Below are 25,639 nucleotides of genomic sequence, written 5' to 3'. Positions count from 1 at the left end.
TTTCAAAGTCAGATATATTGTATTGTTAAGGTCACGTCACTGCTGAGGGCCCAGGGGAGATTACGAGTTGGGTGCATTTTTATGTGTATGTCCAAGTGGTGCGGTGAAGTCAGCAAATGAATTAAATTAAAAGTCTGACGCCTGTGCTGTTATTTAAAATTGATGAAAGCTGGAGATACAGGGGGGCAGGCCGTGCCAAAGCCTCAACAAAGATATCAGAACAAAATCTGAGCATTATCATTATTTTTCTGCTCACATGGTGCTGCACTGTTGCTTTGACTTCATTCCATTTGTTTTTCATCTGTCTGTAAATGCCTCCAGCCTTTTCTATCTGGATTAGAAACTGTCTGTCCATTTCCTCTGTTAAAACTCTGAGATTACCATGCAGCGTGTGCCTCGCCTCACAATCAGAGGGGTTCAAACTTTTCAAGCGCTTTAGAGACGGATTTTGGCTTTTCAGGAAAGCGCCACGCTGGGCGCTCCCCAAAAACACAGCAGGTAGCTGTTGGCTTGACAAGGCTGAAGCATTCAGCCCCTTGTTTGCTTTATTACTTATGCCAATATTAAGATGCTGATGTCACTGTAACAACAGGCTGGTAAGTGGCGGATTAGGCACCTGTTGAAAGTGGAACAGGTGTTTTACAGGGAATGAAGCGCACACAGTGAAGACAAACAGTTTACAGCCATGCTAGCAGCTCTGTGGGGCTAAATCTTAGATGTACAATTAGAAACAGATACCAGACCCCAATTTGGTGCCTATTCAATCCAATGGGGTTGCTTGCCTCGCACATATACCAAGAAAGTTTCTAGCAATGTTTCTCCGGCTGGCCCTGCACACGAGTTCCCCGCTCAGCTTATAGACTTCACATTGTGATGACTTCACAGATTTTTAAATCGCTTTTCTCATCTTAAGGAAAGTTTTACGAAATTAAAGACTCCATGGATGGAAAATTCATAATAGAAAGAGTCATCACTGAAGTTGTTTAGAGTCCAAGGTGTCCTGTTAACAATTTTAGACACGTGCAAAAATGCTTTTTTGGCCACAGGGGATTTTTTTCACTGCAATACCATGAATGGCCACTGGGAAAGTCAGGAGCAAGGCTTGGAAAAACCTAATATCAGCATGTTAACATGCTGCCAATGACAAAGCTAACATGCGGATGATTAGCAGGTACCATAAAACTACAATTAAATGCCCAGTCCCTTTACGAGCCTGGTGTGGCTACATAAGGTGACAAATAAAGGCCTGTCTCAATTAGAGGCCTGGTCTGGTAGCCAAGCAGTTCATTTTTGTAGAAGCCTGATTTTGAAATAATTTTCATGCTAGTTGAAATAAACAATTTGATCATATTACCCATCCTTGCTGAGCAACAGTTTTGTGTAAAAGGAATTAAAGGCCTGCCCCAAATGTAGGCCTGTTGAGTTCAGTGATTTAAGCAAATAATAGCCCGGGCTATTAATTGAAGTTTTACAGTGTTGACCTCATGCTGCTCTGCCCATCATCTATCTTTTGGCTCTTCCTGTTTAGCACTAGCTGCACTAGTTAGCATTGTAAGCAATGAATGAACCTGGAAACATTCAGCAGCTATTCTGTGGTGATCAGATGGTTTTACAGTACCGCATCAATCAGTTATCAGTAACTGGGAGGTGTCTTACAAAGATTTGGTCATGAACCAACATTTTAAAATAAAGTAAAATGTTAACCTGCTGGTGGTCGGCTACACAAAGAAAATAGAGGACCTGCTCTTATGGGTACAAGTGCTAAATTAACAGATCAAATTACCCTCCTGAATATAAAGCCACAAATCAACTACTGTTGTCAGAGCTCTTTTGACTTACAGCCTCACTTCCTTTTTTACCCACATCGCCGGTGTTATGAGACACAGTTTTATTGCTGTAATCTTGCCCACCAAGGCTATGGGATCTCCAGCTCTTGAGAATGTGAGAGGGTGTACAAAAATCTAAAATCAAAGCAGAAATAAAACCGGAGAGATGAAAGAGGAGAGGCTGAGAGCCCTGCCTGATGAGAGTGTGCCTGCTTTCTTTTCCTTGTCTCTTCCTCCCTCTCACTGTTTCTGCCTTAGAAGAAAAGGAAAAAATTGTCATGATGTGATTTTCTCGCCACCTATGAAGGTATAAAATAAAACTTCCCCGCGTCTTTCCAGGGAATGCGGCAACTAAAGCAGAGCTCACGCAGAGGTATGATCAATGACTAGTGAGCTGGCTCACCGCTTTGTGCTCGCTGTGCCCTCTCGAGTCTTCGCCCGTCACCCGAGAGCGGCACAGAGCACCAGAGCTGATTCGAATCGAGCTAAATCACATATATTGAAGAAAATATCCACAAACTGGTAAAAGTTTTTTATACCTTAATATCTATTGTTATTGTCACAACAAAGTCCTCTCTTGTCTTCCCCCCCTTAAACCTCCAGATTACTGCTGAGCTCCCTTTATTCCTCCAGTTCATCTTCTCAGTGTGCAGCGCTCTGTCAGAGAATGAGGGCTTGTGGATCCCTGCAAACCATTTATTTGCCTTTCAAGGCCACGGCTGCAGTTTAAAGGTCCAGTGTGTTGGATTTAGGATAGTACACTGGCAGATATGTAATTTTAAATAATAAGTAAGTTTTCTTTAGTGTATAATCACCTAAAAATAAAAATTGTGTTTTCGTTACCTTAGAAGGAGCTGTTGATATCTACATAGCGAGCGGTGCTTCACCTGTGGAGATGGCCATGTTGCATCGCCATGTTCCTACAGTAGCCCAGAACAGTTTCAACCATTTTTAACCACCAGATCTGTTTGTTTTGGAGAGGAGGAGACCTCTGCGGATACGTTGGCTCCCAGTAGAAATCTCCTGAGAGTCTGGATCTTAAGTTATCAGAGAAAAAAGGTGAGCACACACTAGCAGGTGCTGGGCTAGCGTCCAGTCTCCAACGAGCCAAACAGCATCAGACAAACACTGATTTTTAGGGTGAAACTGCTTTATTGCATTTTTCTGAGGAGGTTTAATCACAGAGTCCATTTGTTTTGGAGAGGAGGAGACCTCTGCGGATAATTCGGCTCCCGGTTCAAATCTCCTGAAAGTCTGGATCTAAAGTTATCAGAGATAAAAGGTGAGCACACACTTGCAGATGCAGGGCTAGCGTCCTGTCTCCAACGAGCAAAACAGCAACAGAAAAACAATGATTTTAAACGTGAAACTGCTTTATGCAGTGTTTTTAGGGGGTTTAATCACAGAGTCAATTTGTTTTGGAGAGGAAGAGACCTCTGCGATTCGGCTCCCGGTAAAAACCTCTGAATCAAAGAACACTGGAGGAATCATAACCAGGAGTTCAAGCTTGGCACATGGGAGACGTTTCAGCTGGTTGCGATCTACAATTCTCACAAAAAGTCAAAGGGGCCGGTTGCACAAAACACCTTAAAGGTAAGATTTTCCTCAAAGTCCATGTTAAGGTTTTCTTAAAGTAAAATCAGTTGCACAAAACACATCTGTTCCTTCAGGTTTTCCTGAAATGTTCACCCTTAAATTAAGTTAAACTACTGCACAAAATCTTACTAAGCAATGATCAAATTTCTCAAGGATTCTGTGTAACACCCTTAAGTAAGTCCCTCAGCTTAGGGAAAATTAAGTTATAAGTGTCGTACTTATGGAGAAAACAACTAGCTCCTGATCTTTAATGACTTTAAAATCTAAAACTTTAAATGCTGATGTGATATTTACAGCTAGATTCTGTCAAAATGTTAATTGTTGTTTCTACTGCGGAGCCAAAACTCTGTAAACACAAAGAAAACACAGCAGAATTGATTCATTTCTTCTCACCTGTTGTGATAGTTTACTTTAGGCTTATGTGCATCTCACTGTTCCTTTGTTTCACCCTCCTTCCCATCCTGCATTTCACATCAGTTTCTCTGGGACCTCTGTTCAGTACACTGTGTTCCCCGACTAGTCATGGTTTTAGGTAGAAAACATAGAGACGCCTTGTCACAGATGGCACATTTGTGCTGATAGCTGCAACCCCTGTGGTCTGCAGTCATGGTTTGCAGTTGCAGGGGGAAGTGATTGTGTGGTGTATGAATAAAAGCTCCTCCTAATCTTCCATCCAATCTGCAGAAAATCAAGATCAGAGCCACTGAACCAAATCTTTGTTTTCTCTGCTCCCCTCAGTGCTCCTGAGGAGCGGAGCTGTCAGCGACGAACAGAGAGACGGGGGTGAAAAAAGAGAGGAGCGAGGGAGGGAGAGGAACGCTGAGGGAGAGGCATGCGGGGAAAGTGTGGGGAAGAAAGCGGGAGAGAGGCAGAGAGAGCGGAAGACGGACTGAGAACCACACTGTGAGTGCTGTCTAAGGATGTTTACCAAGCCAGAGAAATGACCAGGGAGGAAGCTCTTAGAGGATGGTGAGAGGAATGAGCAGGAGGTAAGCAAGGAGGATAAGAACGAGAATTAAGAGAATCCTCCGCAGCCAGATGGTGCCACTGGGCAGGAAATGGTGTCATCTGTGCTCCGTTGCTCTTTTGCTGTGATCAAAAAAAAAAAAAAAAAAAACACGAGGCAAAGATGCATATGCAGACGTGATAAACAATGTGCGTTAAACAGCAAATCCTCTGCTGAGGCGGGTGCCAAAAATTAGCTGACGACCAGGAAATGAAACAAATGAGCCAGAAAGGCAAATTAAATCCTGGACACGAGCAGTCCAGCTGAGAGGGAAAAACTTTTTTGCTCACTAGTTAGGTGCATTGTGCATTCATCATCATTTGATGCTTCCTGGCCTGCACACTGTAAATAAAATGGCAGCTCCGTGTCATGACAGTCTGGAGCTGGTGAGTAACCTTGACTTTGTTGCTGTCCATATAAAACAATTAGACGGTGATGTAACGCTGGACCGGCTGGGACTTGATCCATCCCGTATCACATTACCTATTTATGGCTACAGGATGCAACTTTCTGCCTGGAGGCCAGAGCTGGTTTGGTATACCCACCTCATGTTGCCTTCGCCGGACGAAGTTCTGCCCAAACAGCTGTCAGTCATCCTGATGAGATGTCTGTTTTCAAACAGTATCTGCAGTGGTGTTGCGTAGATGAAACCAGCATCTATAAGAAGACAGTCGTGCTGTGGTTTGACCTGTGTTTACTTGATACTCACAACTCAGGTCAATTTCAATTTCAAACTCAATCTGAAGGTGCTGTATGTAACTTTGGAGAAAGATAACTGATTGTTGAGTCTCATTTCCAGGTGGTCAAATACCTACACTTTGAGTCAATAGTCGGACCAAACTACCAACCCAAAGTGTAGGTATCTTTCTCCAGAGTTACATACAGCACTTTTAAGCATCAATGAAATAACAATGACAGAGAAATGCAGATGTAACTTGACTGTGGAGAATATAATATGTTAGAATCTACAGCCTGTGTAGTTATAACTTTAAAGGTAAACTATATGCAGTACAAACAGCTGATCTCTCAGGGTTGATGGCCGTCTCTGGCAAACTCAGTAAGTGGTGTTTTTCTTTTATCTCCATGGTAACCAATATAAAAGCAAGAAGGTTCAGGGCGTAATTTTGTTAGACAGCAGTGCCATGCCGCCATTGTAAATAAGAATTTGTTCTTAATGACTTGCCTGGTTAAATAAAGGTTAAATAAAAATAAAAATAAAAAGTATGTCCCGATTACGTGCATAATGCATGCAACAGTATGTACTGCAGCTGCACTACCAACTAAAAGTAAAGAGGAAAAGTATGCAATTCGGAACGCACCCACTAAAATGGGTTTGTGGCTCAAAATGAAGCCATTTGCTCACCGGGGAGTCTGGAAAGTTCCTGTAAGAGAGCGATCACACCAAGATGAAACGCTAGAAACGTGACGCCAGTAAAACCATTGTTTTCCTATGATACAACACGTCTGACCGGCATAGAGTGTGCCTGTAAACCCGGAACTCCGTTAGCGCTTTTAGCACTTCCAGTTCTCTCGTCTAAAAGTCAATACATTTTTTGAATGGGATTTTGGTAAAATGCCTCAAATAAGGTCTGTGGTTAACAAAAGCTTAAGCGAGTTTCAGGTTTTGTTCTACGACATAAAACATGTCAGTAAATACCCTACTTGTGAATTTTGAAGCTTTTACGTGTCGTAAAAAAGGCAGTTGCTAACAAGTCGCTCAATACGACTACAAACCCTGTCGGGGACATTAAACATCATCACCCCCGAACAGACGAGAGTGCTGGCAGTCCGCCATTACAGCTTCTTATTTAGCTTAAACAGTCTGATTTCCCCATTATACAATGTTTTTAAAATAAAGTGGCCGAAATCAGTTGAAAGCTTAGTGGCGGTGACATCAAGATTCATGCGACCGTGGAGTAGTCATGTAGTCCGTTAAAGCCTAACGTTAGCTTTTTACTTCTGGCTATCGCATTTAATGTTTCAAATGTGGTATGAAAGGTGTTCATATGTGAAGATTATCTCGCTGAACAAAACCTGTAAGTATCATAAACTTGTGTTAGCCACAGAGCTTATTTTCTGACATAACGCAAAACGCAATGCAAAAATCACATTCACTTTCTCTTCTGGGAACCAGCGTGATGCTAAACTTCCGGGTTTTGACGTCAGCCCTGGCACACTCTATTCAAGCGTCTTTTTAGACGCGTGTTTTTGTAGACGCTTCCTTTTAGACGCTGAAAAGTTAAAATATTTTCAACTTTTTGAGCGTCAGACACCAGTAGCTAGTGCGCATGGAATAAGCGCTTCCAGCGATTCAAGTGTCTTTGAAGCGTCCGTGTCTCTAGCGTCTCATTTCTGTGTGATCACCCCCTAACATCCCCACATGAGCGGAGCTGCTAGCTAACTACCTCCTGAACCGGCAGAGTGGAATCTATGCGGTGCAGAGCAGTCGAGGCTAACGTTAGCTAACCGGTGGAGACAGGATGGTGGGCAGTGGGCACGAGCTAGCTGTTTGTCAGCAAACCCAACAGAAATAAATTAAAAGACATCAAAAGACATTCAGATTTTATCACCTCTAAATGGATAGCACTTTGAAATCTGGCGCTACAGCTCACTGAGTCAATGGAGCACCAAACTAAAAGGAAAGACCTTTTGTAGCTAACATTATTGTTGTGTTTCTTCTTAGATATAAACCAGTTCGTCATCGGTTAATGGGTGTCAGGCTGTCAAAAGATAAATTAACCATAACTGACATTCCTAGTTTGCAAGAAGCACCAGTTGGGCAAAATGATAGTTACCAAAGATAATTTTGTTACATGCAAAAACTATGCAATGGTCACCAAAAAAGAACTGCCGTATCCAAAATGTGGAGGTCAGAGACTACAAACAGAGACGAAACAACTCCCAACAAAACAAATTAATAGTAGGCTACAAAGCATCCCTGATATTTGTGAATTTTATATAATTACTCTGTGGCAAGAGCGCATTATGAGTAGTTTAGGACTCAGGACTTGACTTGGGAATGCTTGTCTTGACTTGGGACTTGAGTGCCAAGTCTTACTTGTGACTTGCAAAACAGTGACCTGGTCCCACCTCTGGCACAAACCACTATACATAAGCTTACACCAAAATTAGAGTTTCAAACCACGCTGCTGTAGTACGACAGCCAGTAACAGTCTGTGAGATTTCTATCGGCGTCTCTGCTTCCTCCATGAAGTAAGATGTTAAAGGAAGAACTATAAGGTCTAAAAGGTGTAAAAAAAATATATATATATATAAAAAAGAGGGAACTTTGGTGTGCAGCACCATTTCATAGATAAACAACCAGTGACTCGTTCCTCACCTCCTAAAGGCAAAAAAGTAATTTCTTAAGTTTGTCATTTGAATCTGCACTGCTTGCTGTTTTCTTCTTCCCTCTCTGTTTCTCTTTGCCCAAATCGGACCTTCATGAATAGTGACAGCTTCTGTGCTCAAGTAGAGGCGTCCTGCTGGCTAAGAAGGTTTTTTTTTTTCCTTTCTTCCCCCACCCCACCTCAGTGGTTCACATTCACAGAGCCACTAACTCAATTTCATAGCAGAACCCAGCCTGACATTCAGACACATTCACTGCACCTGCAGAGTCGAACGGATACTTCTGGATTAACACCTGAACACATTTCACCTGAGCCTCTACACAGAGATTACAGTATCATTCAGAATACATGATGCACACTGCAAGTGTTGATGGCAATAAAAGCAAGTTATCTCAAAGAGGAGAATGACAGAAATACATTTTTCTGAAAATCTGTATCTACAAGCCACAGTACCAACTCAAAGTCCTTCACTCTGTGTCTCTACATCGTTCTGAAACATTGGAGCATTGTCTGTATTTCTGTAACTCTGCAGGCCACAATAGGCGAAAGAGTCAGTAGAAAAATAATAAGCGTGCAACATAATGGTGTCTGTGCTCTGTCTGCTTTTCAGTTGCCCTGCTAGGCTTTGTGAGATTATTGAATTGAATTGAACAGAGTGGCTGGTGGAGACATTCAAACACTTAGGGGACGCAGGCAGTGCAGCCCAGAGCAAGGCTAAAGCACAAGTCAGAGGACTATTACATTCAACAGGTGCTTACATTAGCATTAAAGAGGACGTGTTATTCTTTTTCTTATTTTCTGTCAAATATATAATGGCACAATGTCAGGTGTTTGTATAACATGTGGCCAAAGTTTCAAATAATGAGGTAAAAGTAAGTAAAAGTAATCTCTGTGAGCACAAACCTCAGGCTTCAGACTGAATATTCTTTCTAACCTTTTGTTTCTACTTTAGAGACAAGCTGACATCAGCTCATAACGGATTTCTTTATATGGTCATCTGCTCCAGGCAGCTACTACAAGTGTTCATATTACATACAATGCTACATGTAGCTACATGCTAACATTAGGTAAATGTGTAATCTTGGTTGCTCACATTGTTAATTTCTCCCTGATTTTGGATCATATTCCTGCTGGAACATGTTCGCCTGTGAAGATTTTGATTGGTAGCTTTTATTGTTGAATTTCAACAGTGGAAAACGCCACTCAATTACATTCATTCCCTGACTGCAAGTCCACTGCTACATGTAGCTCCATGCTTTTGTCTGCTTCTTACATTTTGGTTAAGAAGTTTTTATTGGTAATTTTTCATGGTAGAAAGTGCCGCTATACTAGGGTGACCATATTTCGATTTCCAAAAAAGAGGACACTCGGCCAGCCAAGACATAGCCTACTTAAATGATACTTGCAGCTTACTCAAAGATGCCTTATCATTTTAATATATTTATATTTTATATGGATAGAAAATTCAGTTATATTACAAAATAATATCTCTCAAAGACAGAAATTCAAATAGGCCCCAATAGGGACACATACACACACTAGAGTGTGGTGATCCGAGCCCGACGGTACTCGACAGGTCGGGCCGGGTTTGGTCAGAAATGTAGCTATAAACTGTATTCGGGCTCGGGTCGGATGCTGTCAGCTTTCAGTGAAAATGTAGTGTAAAAATAAATAAAATCCTATTGTCTGTCCTGTTTATTGCTTGGGCACTGTTATTTACGTGACAACACCTGAACATAACACACACAGACACACATTGGTTGTTTGTTTCTACCTCTCTCCTCACTGGAAGTCTCGGACCTCCAGCCGCCCGCCTCCGCCTTGATTAAACGCTGAAAATAAAATAAAAGAGGGAGACAGGTTTTTCCTATTTTATCTTATTTTGTTTTATTTCTCCCTCTCCTCCCGCCTCCCGCTCCCGTCTCAAACACGGAGGTCTCCCTCTCCGCTGAGCACGCCCGGCCTGTTAAATAGCCTGTAACCATAACAACTGTGTGACACAAACTCAGTGCTTTGGTCATTAAATAATGTCGGGCTCGGTTCGGGTTCGGACAGAAATATGCGGCCCGTGCCACACTCTAACACACATACACACAAACACACGGAAAACCGGACATTATCATCAGTTCATAAAAAACCCCCGGACGGGACGTGAAAAGTGGACATGTCCAGGCAAAAGAGGACATTTGGTCAGCCTACACTATACTCTGTTAAAGTCATTCCTGGGCTGCAAGTACACTGCTACATATAGCTACATGCTAAAGTTAGGTAAATGTATAATCTTGGTTGCAGATGTTGTTAATTTCTACTCAATTTCGGATCATATTTCTGCTGGAACACGTCTGCTTCTTACGATTTTGGTTTAGAAGCTTTTATTGGTAATTTTTCATGGTAGAAAGTGCCACTATACTCTGTTACAGTCATTCTTAAGCTGCAAGTACACTACTACATGTAGCTACATGCTTACATCAGGGAAACATGTAATCTTGGTTGCCAATGTTGATCATTTCTGCACATTTCCGAATCATATCCCTGCTGGAACATGTGACATTGTGACGACTGTAATGCAGAAGCTTTTGTTGTTGATCTTTCATGGTAAAAAGTGCTGCCATTCTCCGGTGTAGTTATTCCAGAGACGCCAAGATAAAGAAGATCCGGAAACACCGACCAGTCGGAGCAGACGGCTTTTCGGGAGGGGGGCTTAAATAGACAGATGCTAAAACTGAGTGTTTAAGACAGAGGGTGCATCCAGGTGTTTCCAGCACAGACAGTGTGAAGAAAAATGAACATTAAAGCATGTAAACATGTTCTGATAGAAACCCAACATGCAAGTATGAAGCTGAAAATTAGCATAAACATTCCCCTTAAAGAACTTAACACACTACAGGTCAGAAATGACCAAACAGTAGCTTTAAATACTAAACAAACCACATTACTTAACACTGAAACACATGTTTAAATTTTTCAGCTTGATCAGTTTGCTCATCCAACATCAACTGTGATAATCCTGTTGTTCACTGTCACACATGCACTTTCAATCAGACTCCATTCAGTGCTCCACAATCACTTCTATCATTTATACAAAGCCTCCTCCATCCAGCCGAGTGCTTACTAATGCATGATCTATGTGCAAACGCTTGTGTAAAGTAGCCTCAATAGCCGACATCCCTTATTGTATGCAGCGGTTACAAACAGATTACCTGCATTTGTATTCCGAGCCTGCAGCTAAACAAGTCCAGAGAATATTTTGCCCTGTTTGGTGTCTTATCTGTAACACAGACGAAGCCGGCACGACTCCGGGACAGAGACACATTCCCACCACAAAGAGCAACACACTCGGTTTCACCAGCTGCATTTTCTTCCCCCCTTTGTGTGTGTGGGTGTGCTCGTGTGTTCTGGACAGGAGTTAAATGGGTTGTGGAGTGCCAACAATGTGCGAGTGTGTGTCCTACAGAGAGGTTAAATGGCTCGTGGAACAACACCACTGACTATGTGTGTGTGTGAGTGTGTGCCCAGGCTGTGTGTACCCGGGCGTGCGCGTTTGCTGTTGACAGATGCGTTTTTGTGCTGACAGCCGTGATCAACGGTGAGCACCCCTGGCTTGCCACCAAGCTATTACTTAATTCATTGACATTTTGTGTAATTGCCTCGGGGCAGTTTGCAGAGGAGGTACGGGGTTCTAATGGGATTAGATTAGAGAAATACAATTACCATTTCACATATAAAGGGAATCATCTTTGAGCAGCTCTGCAACTCTGGGGAGGAGGAACAGAAGAGCTGCGTCTATGTATATCTATATGTGTCAAGAATTGGCCAGAAGAAGAAAACAAATCTTTTTTTGTCTGTGTATGCGTCACACGATGGAGATATTGGTTTGATTTGTGTTCTTGTATTCATATCTGTATGTCTGCTGTGTGCTATTTTATAGTGCATGATTTTATTTGTAGTTTTTCAGATGGTTTCAGTAGCTGTATTTGGTTTCATTTGCATGCTTTTAGTCTGAAATGTGTTGCCAGTTTTGATGTTTCACTTCCTGCTGCTAGACAGTGGCTTGATTGCAGCTAAATACGTGCACCTGTTCCAGCTCTACCTGTTCCAAGGACCTTGTATTAGACCAGTTAAAGAGCTTTCACATGACAGCGCGGCAACTTGCCACCTCCAGTCATTGAGGGGAAGGTGGCAGAGGGGAAGCAGCTTCAAATGAGGCTGGCATATTAAACTTCTGGCAGTTGCCACCTGGCTTTTGCTGATCAAATAGCGGGGATCGCAGAAGCAGCGAGAAGACAAGATGCCGGTGTCTCAATACGGTGCTCGCAACTTATAACGACAACCAGAGGAAAAACTGGGCCTGGGAAAACATTTCCACCAAAATTCAGAAGACTGGGGCATTGTCCAAATGCGTAGACATTTTTGAAACTTTTATCTGTGATTTCTGTTGTCTTGCTACAATATGCAGCTACAAGCTAGCTTGCACTTCTGCCAGTGTTAGCCAGAGCACCTGCCTGGAATCACGCTTAAGGACTCCGGTGGAAGCCGCAGGTTCGGAGCTATGCGCCCTGGACAAAGCCACACACCCCCAAGCACTAGGCTAACTGTTAGCATCACACAGCTAACACTACCAAACGGTTAGCAACAGGTTTAACAACAGAGTCAAGCCGTCTTGGTGTCAGTGTGAGGTTAATGGCTCGGTGTGGGATGTTAACCGCTGCTGTTGGGCTTGTGTGGCAAAATATCCTCCTGAGACCCGAACTTTTGTTTGGGCTATATTTTTGATTTCTCCTCGCTATTTGGGATCAGCAGTACCTGATAAGTTAAAAAAAAAAAAATTTCAATGACAATTAAGTCCCAATTTCCTAAAACAAGAATTTCCTAATTACTGGTGTCTAAGCTCGTTGCTGTTGCAGGTTTTGGTCCTTGTTCACTTTTTCTGCTGCAGACTGACTTGGCAGAGATGGCTGCCATCTTGTTTTTACATAGATTAGTGTATTGTGCTCTTACCACCACTAGATGGCACAAAAAAAGTGTCCACAGACGAGGACAACAGGTCTGAGTTAAGTAGAATGAAGTACAAGATCAAGCAAACCAAAAAGGTGATGTCCTCACACGACGACAGAGGGTCTCAGGAGGATATTACAAGCAGGAATGAGATCACGTTATGCTGTGTTAGCTCATGCTAACTGGTAAGAGAGACCAGGAGGAGAGCAGCTTATAGAGACGGTCTTTCAGCACTGCACTGAACAAAAGTTGGCGATCAGTTGCCAGTACGTATAGCAACATGCATCGCAACTTTATAGAAAAGCTGGCGTAAAATCAGGAATTTCAGGCTCCCAAAAGCAGCCTGCAAATCTGATCAAGGACATATTTCTTGTTCCTTTAAAGACTGTTTTCAAGGAGAGTTTAGACCAGTGGTTCCCAGCTGGTCCAGCGACAGGGTCCAGATTTCTCCTCAGTCATTAGTTCAAGGTCCACACAGTTTAATACATTCAGTGTCATACTTGCATTCGGCCATATTGTGGAGTAAGTTTGCTGTCTCTGTCAAGAAGCTATCCGTTAGTCAATCACTCTACAGCAGGAAAGTGCACTTCAAAATAAAAGCTTTGTACTGGAAATTCACTGTGCTTAAAAAATAAAATGTGTTTGTGAGTCACTTACGGCACACATTTCTCATACATTTAATTTTCCTTAAGGTTGTAATGATCTTTTTAGACTTGTTTTTAGTGTCCTTAATTATCAATTATTGTTACATCCACTCTTGTTCTAAGTCACACTCCTTGATTAGCCATAGTAGCTCCCTCCCCCCCGGCCGCCGTTACATCTGTGCACCTGCACAGTTGTGTGTGTGTGAAAGTGAGTAACAGTGCATGTGGAAAGACACTCTTTCACTGTGGCTTTTGGTCCCCCTCCCCTTCTCTCTCCTCTCCCCGGGTTTATCATGGCGGCTTGCCATGGCAGCCTCAGAAATGGCCTGTCAGGGCTCTTGGAAATGTCGATGTGCAGATAATGACATGTTGAAAGCCCTGAACCACCAGCTTGTCACCTGCTGGTAATTGGTTCTTCTACCAGTTTATTGTCTCCAGCTGCACTGCTCATCACTGATATTCCTATTTTAGAAACAGAGGAAAACTGAGAGAGAAAGAGACAGAGATAAATATGAGCATGTGTGCACGCGCTCATATATGCATATGGTTCTGGAGAGGCTGCAGGTGCGCATTAGCCGACGAGTATATGTGTGTTTACACTCATTAATGAGTATTTGGCACATCCTTCGGGGTACAGTGGAAAAGTAGTAGTTTACTACATTTAAATAGTTGGAGAAAACATGGGGCACTTTATTTATCTAATCTCGCCAGTGGTGTTTCCAACTTTGCGTGTGCTGAGCAAGATAACCCGAGCAATCCTCAAGCTGTTTCAATATTTTAAACCATAATCAAACGTCTTTTGGCATTGAGAAGATTGCATTGAGTCCAGGCTTAGCATCAACACCACTGAAGTTTAATCTGCTGTGAAGGCAGAGCCTCTGTGTCGAGGTTTTTTTTTTTTCTGTGGGAGATAGGCGAATCACATGTTACACAGCAGATATTGAGCTCCGGCGCCGGACATTGCCCTCTGGCTGCTATTGCATGGAACATAACTCGTCTTTTGTTACAAAGGAAGCATTCCCCCGCCACCTGATTTGCAGCATCGGGCTCGGACAGCCTCTAGCGCATCTTTGTCATTTAAAAACCTGTGTTTGCATTTCTCTCCTCTTTTTTTTTGCTGTGTCAGTGACTATGTAGGGCAGCTGTCTGTTACAAATCTGTAAAGTCCTTATTATAACTTCACACATTCAAACTGTGGAGTGTGTGTGTGAGTGCTAAATCGCTAACAGTCATTGCTGTTTGCACCACAGTGTATCATTATCACTGACTGGAAAACACAAACTGAGTGTAATTCAGCTCTATTCACAGTTAATTTGCTTAAAGCTTTTACATTTTCTGTTTGGAATAAATGTAGGGCTCTGCAGTTAGCATTAGCAGCAATTGCCATCATTGCTGAGAGACATCACAGAACAAAAACAGCTCATTACTGCTTCAAGACCTGAGGGTAGCACCATTAATGGCCACCTGAGGACAGTGGAACACGACTGTAAACACAACACTGACGTTTTATCACCTTAACTAATTCTTCAGCTGAGATTGTGGCACAAAAATTTCCAGGGATAGCGGCCTGTTAGTAGTTGTTTTAATCAAGATATCACTGCTTCTACAGCCAGGATTGTGGCCCAAAATATGGTTGTTTTTTTTAATGAGACATCACTGCATTTCCAGCCAGCCATAGTGGCCTGAAAGCAGTTGTTTTTTACCCAGACATTGCTGTTTTTCCTCCCAGGATTGTGGATAGTGTTGTTTTTGGCGGTCTGTTTTAATTTTAGTTCTAGTCTAGTCTTTGTGTCAAACTGTCATTTTAGTTTTTATTAGTTTTAGTCACGTTCATACTCTTTTTTGTCTAGTCAAGTTTCAGTCAACTAAAAGTCTGAGCATTTTAGTCTTATTTTAGTCGGAATAATCCATGACTATTTTCGTCTCGTTCTAGTCGACGAAAACTGATGACATTTTAGTCTGGTTTTAGTCAATGAAAATTGTATTTTAGTCTCTTTTCAGTAATGCAATTCTATTATACCCAGTCAATATAGTATAAGTACCTAGTTTAGTATAACCAAACCAAAATTTTCTTTTCTAAATTAGCTCCCAGTTAGAGCTAAATATATATTTATTTATACAACAGTTAGTTCCGACTGAGTAATTTGATTGGACAAGAGGCATTCACTAGTGTTACACCACGAAGATGGATATTTTCCCCAAAATTACATTTGAATTAAATTATGAGAGGTCGTCAGGAGAGGACGTGGAAAAGGAAAGCCAGGACTCTTCTGTGCAGACCTCCAGGTGTGTTTGTGTAACATCAGCTGACCTCGACAAACTGGAGAGGAGCAAAAATTATGCGATAACGGTCAGGAATTATCAATGATCATCTGATGAGGTACTGATGAGGGAGAGTGGAAGCTGAATCTGCCCATGCCAACATCCAGGTTTGCCAACGTTTCATCACCCGAACTGGACGAAGTTACGCAGTTGCAGATCAATGTAAATACAAAGTAGCTTGTGAGTTCCTGGCGTGTGTGCCGCGTTGCCTGGCAACAGACTGGGGGAACTGTTTTTTTTCCGCGGAGCTACATAACATACTTAAATACTTTATTTCATTAACTTTTGTTAACATTTCCTTACTCAGCATTGCTGTTTAAGCTGTTGTTGAACTGTTGTATAAAAGCAATATCACATGAGAGAGAGTGATGTTGTACTGTATATCGTCACGGCTGTAATCCGTCTGCGCAGTGCGACGCACAGGAAACAGAAATACTGCAAAATAATAATAATAACGCAACTAAACATTATAACGTTATTTCGTCTCGTCTTGTTTTGGTCAAAGAAAATGAAGACACATTTTAGCAGAGGTTTTATTTTGTAAACCACATCTAGTCTCGTTTTTATTCGTCAACAATATTGCATTATATATTTAATTATAGTTATCGTCACATGACCACCATTTACGTTGCGCTTCGTCTTGTTTTCGTCACGTGATAAAGGTTCGTTGACGACGATATTTAGTCATACTTTTCGTTGACGCAAGCAACACTAATTGTGGCCCAAAAAGTGGTCATTTTTTTAATGACACATCACTGTATTTCCAGCTGGGATAGTGCCCTGCAGGCACTGGATTTTTAGATTTTTTTAAGACAAAGCTGTTTTTCTTGACCAGATTGTAACCTGAAAGCGGTTATTTTCTCAAGACATTCCTGCTTTTCCAGCTAGGACTAACGCCTAAAAAGCTTTTGATTTTTTTACCAAAACATCACTGTTTTTCCAGCTGGGTAGGTGCATGAAGGCAGTTGATTTCACCAAGGACTCGCTGTTTTACTTCCCAAGCTAGTGTCCTGAAAAGACATGCCGTTTTTCCAGACAGGATAGTAGCCTTGAAGTATTTGTTTTTTACTGAGACCTTGCTCCTTTTCCGGCCAGAATAGCAGCCTGAAAGTACTTGATTTTTACCAAGATATCACTGCTTCTACAGCCAGGATTGTGGCCCAAAAAGCCACAAAAGCGCTCATTTTTCCCAAGACATTGCTGTTTTTCTGGCCAGGATAGTGGCCTGAAAGCCCTGTTTTTCTTGCCTAGATATCACTGCTTCTTCAGTCAAGATTGTGGCCTGAAAAGCAGTTGTATTTTCCCTAAGACATTGCTGCTTTTCCAGCAGGGATTGCGAGCCAAAAAGCAGCTGTTTTTAACCAAAATATCATTCCAGCTGGGACTGTAGCTCCAAAAAGTGTTTATTTTTTTATGAGATAGCGTCCTGAAAATGCTGGATTTTTACCAAGACATCACTGTTTTTCCGGCGGGATGGTAACCTGAAAGCAGCTGTTTTTCCTGAGACATTCCTGCTTTTCCAGCCAGGACTGTGGTCTGAAAAGTGCTTGTTTTTAATAGACATCAGTGTTTTTCCTCCTGGGATAGTGGCCTGAAAAGCTGAGACATCGGATTGTCAGATTGGCAGCTTTAATGCCCTTAAAGTCCTTGTTTGTTGCTGACATGCTGACCACAATTAAGGTTGCAGCAATACTATATGCACCAAAAATAAATGATGAAACACTTTTACATCTGTGTATGTGAATCCCAGTTTTATTTCTCGAAAGCAGAAGTATCCCCCTCATACTAATACTATTACTCCAAATGCCAAACTATGAAACCACTGTAGAATTTTAAATAATCCCAAACCCACTATATTCTCACATTAAACTAAAGAGGCCAGATGCACTCAGATGTTTCCCTGCCACCTGAAGTCTCAGGCAATAAAAGGCTCACACTCCACATCTAGTTCACGCTTCATTTGCGACATTCTTTTCGTTTTTCTGGGTCAAGTGCGTGTTAGAGTACACATTTGTTCTTCTCCTCAAGGTCCAGCTCACGAGAGACCTATTCAGATTGGCAACAAGTAGTCGATATTAAATGTCATTATTGAGCGATATACACACCACCTTGTCTGTGTCCTCTTTTCACTGAGAAGTGCTTAAGTTTCTCTCATCCATCTTGACCTTGCAGTCAGCATGTGTCTCCATTCAGAGGGCGCGCCGGATTATGGCAGTTCAGTGATTTTGTCAAAGGATGGCCCGGGTGATGATTTATCAGGCACCCTCTATTAATTTTTCAAACACAAATGATGGTCATGAATCACGCTTTGCGCTGACCGCCCCTTCCTGACCAATGTTGACCTTTGCATACATCTTGAATGGCTAATTTGCTAATGCTTCAAAGTTGCCTGCGCGCTTCACCTCGTGGTGACTTTGATGAGTTCTGACTGTTTTTTGGGAGGAAGTTCAGACAGTAGAAACGTGTCGAAAGAAACTCACCTACACATGGTAGATTACAGTGTACAGTATGGTGAGCCAGCCGTTACATCTTGCCCTCTTTCATGGCTGTAATTTTGTCTGTATGACGCTGATGATTGGATCCTGGAGCCGCCCTTGACCTTTCTGGAGCCAGACCGTGTCATTCTTCTTTAACAAGCATCATAATACCTGTGGTTTGAGAGAAAAGGGATGAAAAAATCAGGTGCAGCGGTCAACATCTTCTCAAAACGGCTGTTTGTGCAAGACCAAGTCATGATAGAACGTGTTAACAAGGTTATGACAGGAGGCAGCGGCTGTATTTCACACCATTTCATCTGTCATGTAAGGATATCAGAAGTTTAATGGCGCTTGCTCTCAGCCAGTGACGTTTAACCAGCTTCCATTATTAGAACTGTTTCACCCTCTGATTTATCTCTTCATTTTGACCATTGGATTTTTTTTTTCCTTCCCTCTCCCTCTCGCCTCACCAATTTCTCCCGCAGGGGATCGAAAGTGGTGAATCTCGAGTCGTGATCTTGTCAGGTGTTGTGAAAATCCACTCGGCCCCGGCAATTCATCAGTATCCACAGTCGGCGCACACATCCCTTCATCTATCTCTCCAGCACCATAAAAATCAATTGATTTGGCCTGCAAAGTGCTTTTTATCACGGTTTCTTATGATTTCCATTGAACGGGCTGCTGGAAGCGGCTAAACTCTGTTACAATACTTCCTGCTGCAGGTGTCAAAGTGGTCATGATACATTTGTCAGAGTGGTTGTCATAAATCCTGGATTGTTTATTTGCTAAACAGTAAAAAGGTCTAGTCCTTCTCTGTATGTACTTATGTATGTGTGCATGTTGTGGCCTGTTATTTCCTTTTATAAGGAACCAAACTTGTTTTTTCACAGTGACAAATGACTTTCAGCATACAGAGGACTAAAATGACTAAAAGGCAGAATATTTACATAATGTCAGAAATAGGAGAAATCAATCCTAAGTAATAGGCTTGCACTGGCATGTGTGGAAAATCCTTATAATGTCTTGTCCTTGGTATTAGAGTATGTATATTAAAATCTAGTGTCAAATAGTGTCAGATGAAATAAGTACATTATATATCACCAAACCAATGGCAAGAATAAATGTTATGTTCCTGTTCCTGGAAACCACTGATGTGCTACATTACATATATGTTTCATATGTAGCAGAAAGGTTGAAACTGTAATGTTTCTATACGTTTCAGTTTTTTATTTTATGCTGTTAGAACACTGTGGTTAACGTTTACGCCGTTGTGAGCATTTATACTTGTGCTGTGGTGTGTCTGTGTAACTCTGCAGTTACACCTCCAAAACACTAGTTGGTGGTGGGGTTTCTGTGAAGTGCTGTAAAGTTTAGTTGATTCAAAACACACATTAAACACACATTAAACATGGCTTAATAGAGACAATTTCAAACACAAGTACACAAATCAGCTTCACTATAACTCGCAGCATTCACAGACAAACACTTGTCTTTATCTGGACACATTTTCCCCACAAATACAACATGCTAACGTTTTTAGCACAAGCCTATGGCATTTTACATTGTATAAATTAGCCTAGCAGCTAGTGGACTTTTCCTCTACTCATATGAAGCCAGGGACAACAGCAACATTTAACAACGATAATGCCACATAATTCGGCTCCATTACAACTCACAAGATTCACGGACAAAACAACTGTCTTATACTAAACACGTTTTCCAAACATGCTAATGTTATTAGCACAAGCTTATGGCATTTTACATTGTATAAATTAGCCTTTACAGATTGCCTTGGCTAGCAGAGATTTCCTCTGCTCATATGAAGCCAGGATAAATCATATACAAAACTTGAAATGCTATTTTTGTGGAGGCTTTCTTGTCTTCAGTATTTATTGTTTCTTATCTGTGAAATTAAAGTAAATAAAAGCTTTGTTTCCATTGAGGGAAATGGTTTTCAGCAGAGCCTATGCTTTAGGCACAAAAAAACAAAACAAAACAAACAAACAAAAAAAACCCTCTTAGCTAGGGTTAGTAAGACACCATGTTTTGGCTTGAAGTGCCTACTTTTGTCGCTAAAAACACAGATGGACATGTCCTGAATTCTCCTTAAAAACTCTTGTCATGTTTCAATCCAGTCGCCTGGATACTTGAATTGTATTGTACATTTTTGCAAACCATGGATATGTAACATTTGCACATTTCATTGGTGGGTGTTTTGAAACTTAAAGTTTCTTTTTGTTTAAACAACACTGTGGTTAACACGTGGTAATGTTTAAGCACAGAAACCACCTAGTTATGGTTAGGAGGAGGTCGTGTTTTGGATTGAAATACTATTTTTTTTGTTGGCACAATCACAGTGGTAAATGACCCCAAAATAACAAGTTTTAGTGCCACGATTGCGTATGGAAATGCCCCACACAGTTCAGTCGGGACCACTTTAGTCAAAGAAAACTCTATTTCTATTTGCAGTATTATATTTGGTGGTAGGGCTCTGTTCTGGGGCCCCTCTGCCTTTCCTTGGCCTATGCAGTAAGCCTAAGGCAGAGAGAGCACAACTCTCTGCCCTTATATGTGCAAACAAGGAATGCCTGAGACAGAGAGAGCAAACCCCGCCACCCTTTCATGCGCCTACATGGAAAGCCTAAGGTGGAGAGAGCAAACATATCTGCCCATCCACGCACAAGCTAGGTAAGCCTGAAGCAGAGAGAGCACAACTCTCTGCCCTTCCATGCGCCTACATGAAAACTGTTTAAATAGAACACCCTGCAGGGCTCAACAATAAGGATTGCCCGATTGCCCGGAGCAAGTAAAACTCACGGTCGGGCATGTAAACTAACAACTCACTTGCCCAATCAGGCAAGTTGCTAAAAATAGTAAAAGTTAATAACTAATTGATAAAATAAATGTATTTTAAAACGTGCTCTTCGGGTCTGATGCAGCAGTCTCTCAGCTGTGTAACAACGTCCTGCCCACAGCCCCCATTGATATTATTTTGCGCGACGGATGCTTCATATAATAACATAACAGTATACTATTTATGGTGTTATGCCATTGTGTCATTTCTGTCTCTACATGATCACGCATTAACAATTCTCCTCTGCTCTCTGTATCACACACAGCAGAGTTCCGCCACACACACAGCTGAGCACGCTAGAGCAGCTCGGGCCGCATTTTCCTGACCAAACCTGACCCCGAGCCCAGTGCAGTTTGTCAGCTGACAAAGTTATTGTTATGGACAGTGTGTAAATAACCACCAGACTGCTGTTACGCACAGACAAACAGCTGCTCGCACAGCAGCTCAGCACGGCACTCATGCTGAGCTTGTGTTGCGTTCAGGTGTTGTCACGTAAATAACAACTTCCAGCACTTAAATAGGTCATAGCACAAAACAGCAGCATGTCAAGTGACTTTTTACTTTATTATATTCAATAAAATCGTATGTTCCTAAATCTTGAGACACCTCATATGTAAGCTAGACAGACATTTCACCTGCTCATGACTGTGCACACATGTACTGTATGTACTTAGTCCTAAAGAGCTCTTCTGGTGCCAGTAGATACATAGAAACATCCCAGCAGGCTGTGCTTTGCAAGCATACAAAAAAGTTTCACGCATGTGAAAATTATTTTTCATGCGTGTGCTTCACCTCCGCTGCTACAACTCCATCCTAGGGGAAACACTGCTGTGTGCGTTTTGTGCAACAGGTGGATGTGGTAGTCTACTGGTAGAGTAGAGAGAGAGCTAAGTAGCGTTGAAGTAGAGTAGAGCAGGGCAGAGAGATGGAAGCAAAGTATATTAAACCCGGTGTTAATACAGCAGAACTGAAGAGAGGGGTGAAAAATAAATAGAGGTGGGCATGGCTCAAGTAGGGTGCAAAATTATAGACGGAGAACGACTGACAAATTTTTCACTTTAAGCCCTGACACTGTCATATTTGTGTCGGAATTAAGCTACAATACATGACATGTTGTTTTAATTAATAAATACAGTGTGAATAAAGATTACATAACATAAAAATAACTGCAGTCTTTGTTAATTGATAGCCACTTAAATTAAACAATTTTTATAGGGCAAGTAAAAAAAAACCTTAGCGTTGAACCCTGCCCTGAATGAGATTCACCAGTTGGTTGCATAGAAAGGAATCATGTGATTTATCAACTGACTCCCTTCCATCAGCTGCTCCGTCAGTTGATTGGGCTGTTTGAGATCAGCTGATGTAGCTAGGACGTGAGCTGAGGTTGACATCGTGTCCTGCCTGAACTAACGCTATGCTATAATCATGACTTGACATAACGTGACATCTCGTTAAAAAAAAACTCGCAGCTGTCTATAGGTCTCACGCCATCCACCATCCCCTTCATCTCCCGGTGACAAAGTCAGCTCATATACACGTAGACTGATCTACATCACCATAGAAATACTGATATGCTGCGTATAAAACATTCTCTTCTGGTGATTGGGTTGCCTGCGTCACTGAGTGTTGACGCACATCAGCTCTCCAGAAAAGCAGCAGTTTTATCACATTGGCTCCACAAACTGTCACACCATCATTGCTGTGCCTTGACTAACTCTCCTGTCTGCATGTGTCTTGTCTAAACTGTGGGAGTCAATTGACACATGAAATGTCGGTGTGTGTTCCACTTTGGAGAAACCAACACTTCCATTTGATTATGTTGTGTTCAAAGGAATAATTCAATACCGAGCCAAAGTTAGAGTAATTACACTATTCTTTGGACACTTTCACAGTTTATTTGATTTAACCGGCACACAGCACGAACAGCAACAAACAATATCGGCATAAGAATAGTGAAAAAAGGATTAACATATGCCTTAAGGTTCTTTCTTTTATGATAATTACCACTGAAAAGCATGAAAGCGTGTTTACAGCAGCGCAGCTCATTAAAAGCTGCACCGAGTCACCCGTCATCCGAGTCCTGCGTCAGTGTCTAGCTTCTCAAATAGAATGGTCACCTTGCAATTAGGCTTTGGTGACACAGTGATCTAAATGCCGTCTAAAGAGAGGCCCACTGTCTCAGGCTTGTCTGAGTCGATGCTTATTCTTAGCTGAGGACAATTACTGAAATACTGACTCATTAGTTTCCTTCACATCCTTTTCAACAAAGTGTAATCTATCTCCCTTGTAACCACATCCTGTCTGGGATGTTTTCAATTACTCACTGTGTCCCATTCTCTGCTTTACCATCTCAGCGAAAATCTCCTCCTGCCTCTAACTGTCCATGGACAGCCTACAGTAGCAGACTGTCTGTGTACATTATGCCTTTAAGGCCATTTCTCAATCTGCACAGAAACTCTGACCGTCAGAGCAAACAATAGGCCTCATGCAGGAAGCGTTACACCAACCGTTCGTATGCAGGATTGGTGGTCTGATTTTGTTTGTACCTTTTCTTTTTTTTTTTTTTTTTGCTCTTCTTTTAGGTAGGAGAACGTTTTACAAGTGCAAATTCTTTGCCCAACGCAAGGAAAAATTAGTTTCATATTTTAGAAACATAACGTTTGTATATTTTGAGGTACTTCTACAGTATTTGAGTATTTTAATGTAATGACTTTTTTACTTCTGTTGCACAACACGACAGAAGGGAGTATTGTGCTTTTAACTCCACTACAATTATTTGTCCTTTAGTAATTAGTTCCTTTACAAATCAAGAGTTTTGCAAATAAACCATATTATAATGTCATGTTCATACCTTTCGTATTGGAAACCTTTCCACGCCAACGTCATCTTGAAATTTAGTTACATTTAGTCACAAGGTATGGATTCCAAAACCCTGCAAAACATCATAATGTCAACATCCACACAATGTGAAAATCTAACCTCATCAGACATTTAAAATATCGTGAACCCAATTTTACTACCAAACAAAATTTAAGGATATGATACAATACGATAACAGTCCAGAGGAAATGAAAAACATACACCATACAAACGCATACTACACCTAACAGTATTGCATATCAGCCATTCATGTGTTGCTGATGTCTAGTGCCGGTTTCAAGTAGGGTTGGGTCGGCTCTCGGTAATACCAATTCGGTTTGGTACTCCGTCTTGGACTGTATAACATATAAGAATAACTGCGGACATTCCTCGCGGAGTCCGCTCTGCTTATAGTACGCCCGAGTCTGTGGGCACCTGTGACTGCCTCTTCGCCAAGCACACAGTGAACAGGAGAGAGAGGGGGGTGGGGGTGGGGCGGGGACTGAGCTAGGGGGTGCGAGTGCGCATGCGCCGAGGCCTCTACTGTAGCAATGTTTAGCAGTGACGGGGAGTCGATAATGGTGGACAGTTTAGACTTGAAGAAACCAAAGAATGCGCCAATATGGCAACACTTTGGCTTTGAGCCAGACGAAGGAGGCAACCCTTGTTTGCACTGATTGAGTACGCTACACCTGCAAATTTATTTATAAGGAATAAAACATGTTACTGTCACTCTGTTGTCCTATGGTCGTTTTTTATTTTAAATGAGTCAATTGCGCCCCCAAGTGGCGAAAATCCGGTATTACCGACTTGATTCGGTTTTTCACAAAAACCAGACCATTTTTTTTCTCATACGGACTCAACCCTGGTTTCAAGTATACTATAGTATCAAAATTTATGGTTATCGTAACATATACATTTGCTTATCTATGACACACAAAAAAACTACTGGACACAAAATCTCAGCCTTATTTTATTTATTATCAAAAGGGAAACAATTTACACATTCTTCCATTAATCCCTTCGAAACCTGGTACTACATCACTTTTCTTGTGCTGCTTTCAGATGCCTTTTGCAAACCTTTGAACCCCGAGCTAATTGGTGTGGTTTCTTTCAAAAACATGCAAAAAAAAAAAAAAAGAGCAACTTTATAATAAATGTTCCACAAATAACAAAAAAATAATAGATTTAGAAAATTATTTTTAAAAAACAAGGATAAAAGAAAAAAGCTAGGGAAAAATATATACATGGTTATTATTATTACATATATAAAATTATGCTAAAGAATTACTAGAATTTTTAAGCACTTTTCCAACTTATCTTCTTAATCATTTCTTGCAATTTTCTTCTTTCGTTGCTCACTGCCTTCTTCCCATGTTTTTGAAAGAAACCAAGCCAATTTGCTCAGGTTTCAAAAGGTTAAAAATGGTTTCAAGTTTCAAATATAGTAATAAACCCTTCAGTTTAATTTCCTTTAAAAGCCATTTTGACTGATAACAATATGAATTCTGTAATACGATGATACCGTGCAACTGCGATATTTTCTAAGACGGTTATCGTACCATAAAAATCTCATTGCGTTGCAACGCTACAGTAGTTAGTAAAAGATCTGAATACTTCCTCCATTTTCCTGCTGAAACCGTATTAACAGTTTTTTTTTTTTTTTTTAAAAATTTCTGTAATTTTAGTACTGACACTCTGGAGAATCAC

At 41.4% G+C, this 25,639-nt stretch overlaps 1 long non-coding RNA gene across 2 annotated transcripts in view; it reads right to left on the bottom strand.

The window, feature by feature from the left end:
• Positions 1 to 25,639, bottom strand: part of LOC125884041 (uncharacterized) — a 129,066-nt gene that overhangs the window by 57,949 nt on the left and 45,478 nt on the right. The window contains exons 2-4 of one of the 2 annotated variants that reach the window (XR_007448640.1): positions 23,922 to 24,002; positions 18,220 to 18,387; positions 4,974 to 5,085 (exon numbers count right to left, since the gene is read on the bottom strand). This is a non-coding gene — a long non-coding RNA (uncharacterized LOC125884041). The remainder of the gene's footprint in view (positions 1 to 4,973; positions 5,086 to 18,219; positions 18,388 to 23,921; positions 24,003 to 25,639) is intronic. The other variant, XR_007448641.1, reaches the window with a different exon arrangement.

Source organism: Epinephelus fuscoguttatus, linkage group LG23 (assembly GCF_011397635.1).
Source record: "Epinephelus fuscoguttatus linkage group LG23, E.fuscoguttatus.final_Chr_v1".
Classification (NCBI taxonomy): Eukaryota; Metazoa; Chordata; class Actinopteri; order Perciformes; family Serranidae; genus Epinephelus; species Epinephelus fuscoguttatus.
The sequence above is the reverse complement of the archived record's forward strand: the minus strand, read 5'-3'. Positions and strand labels throughout refer to the sequence as shown.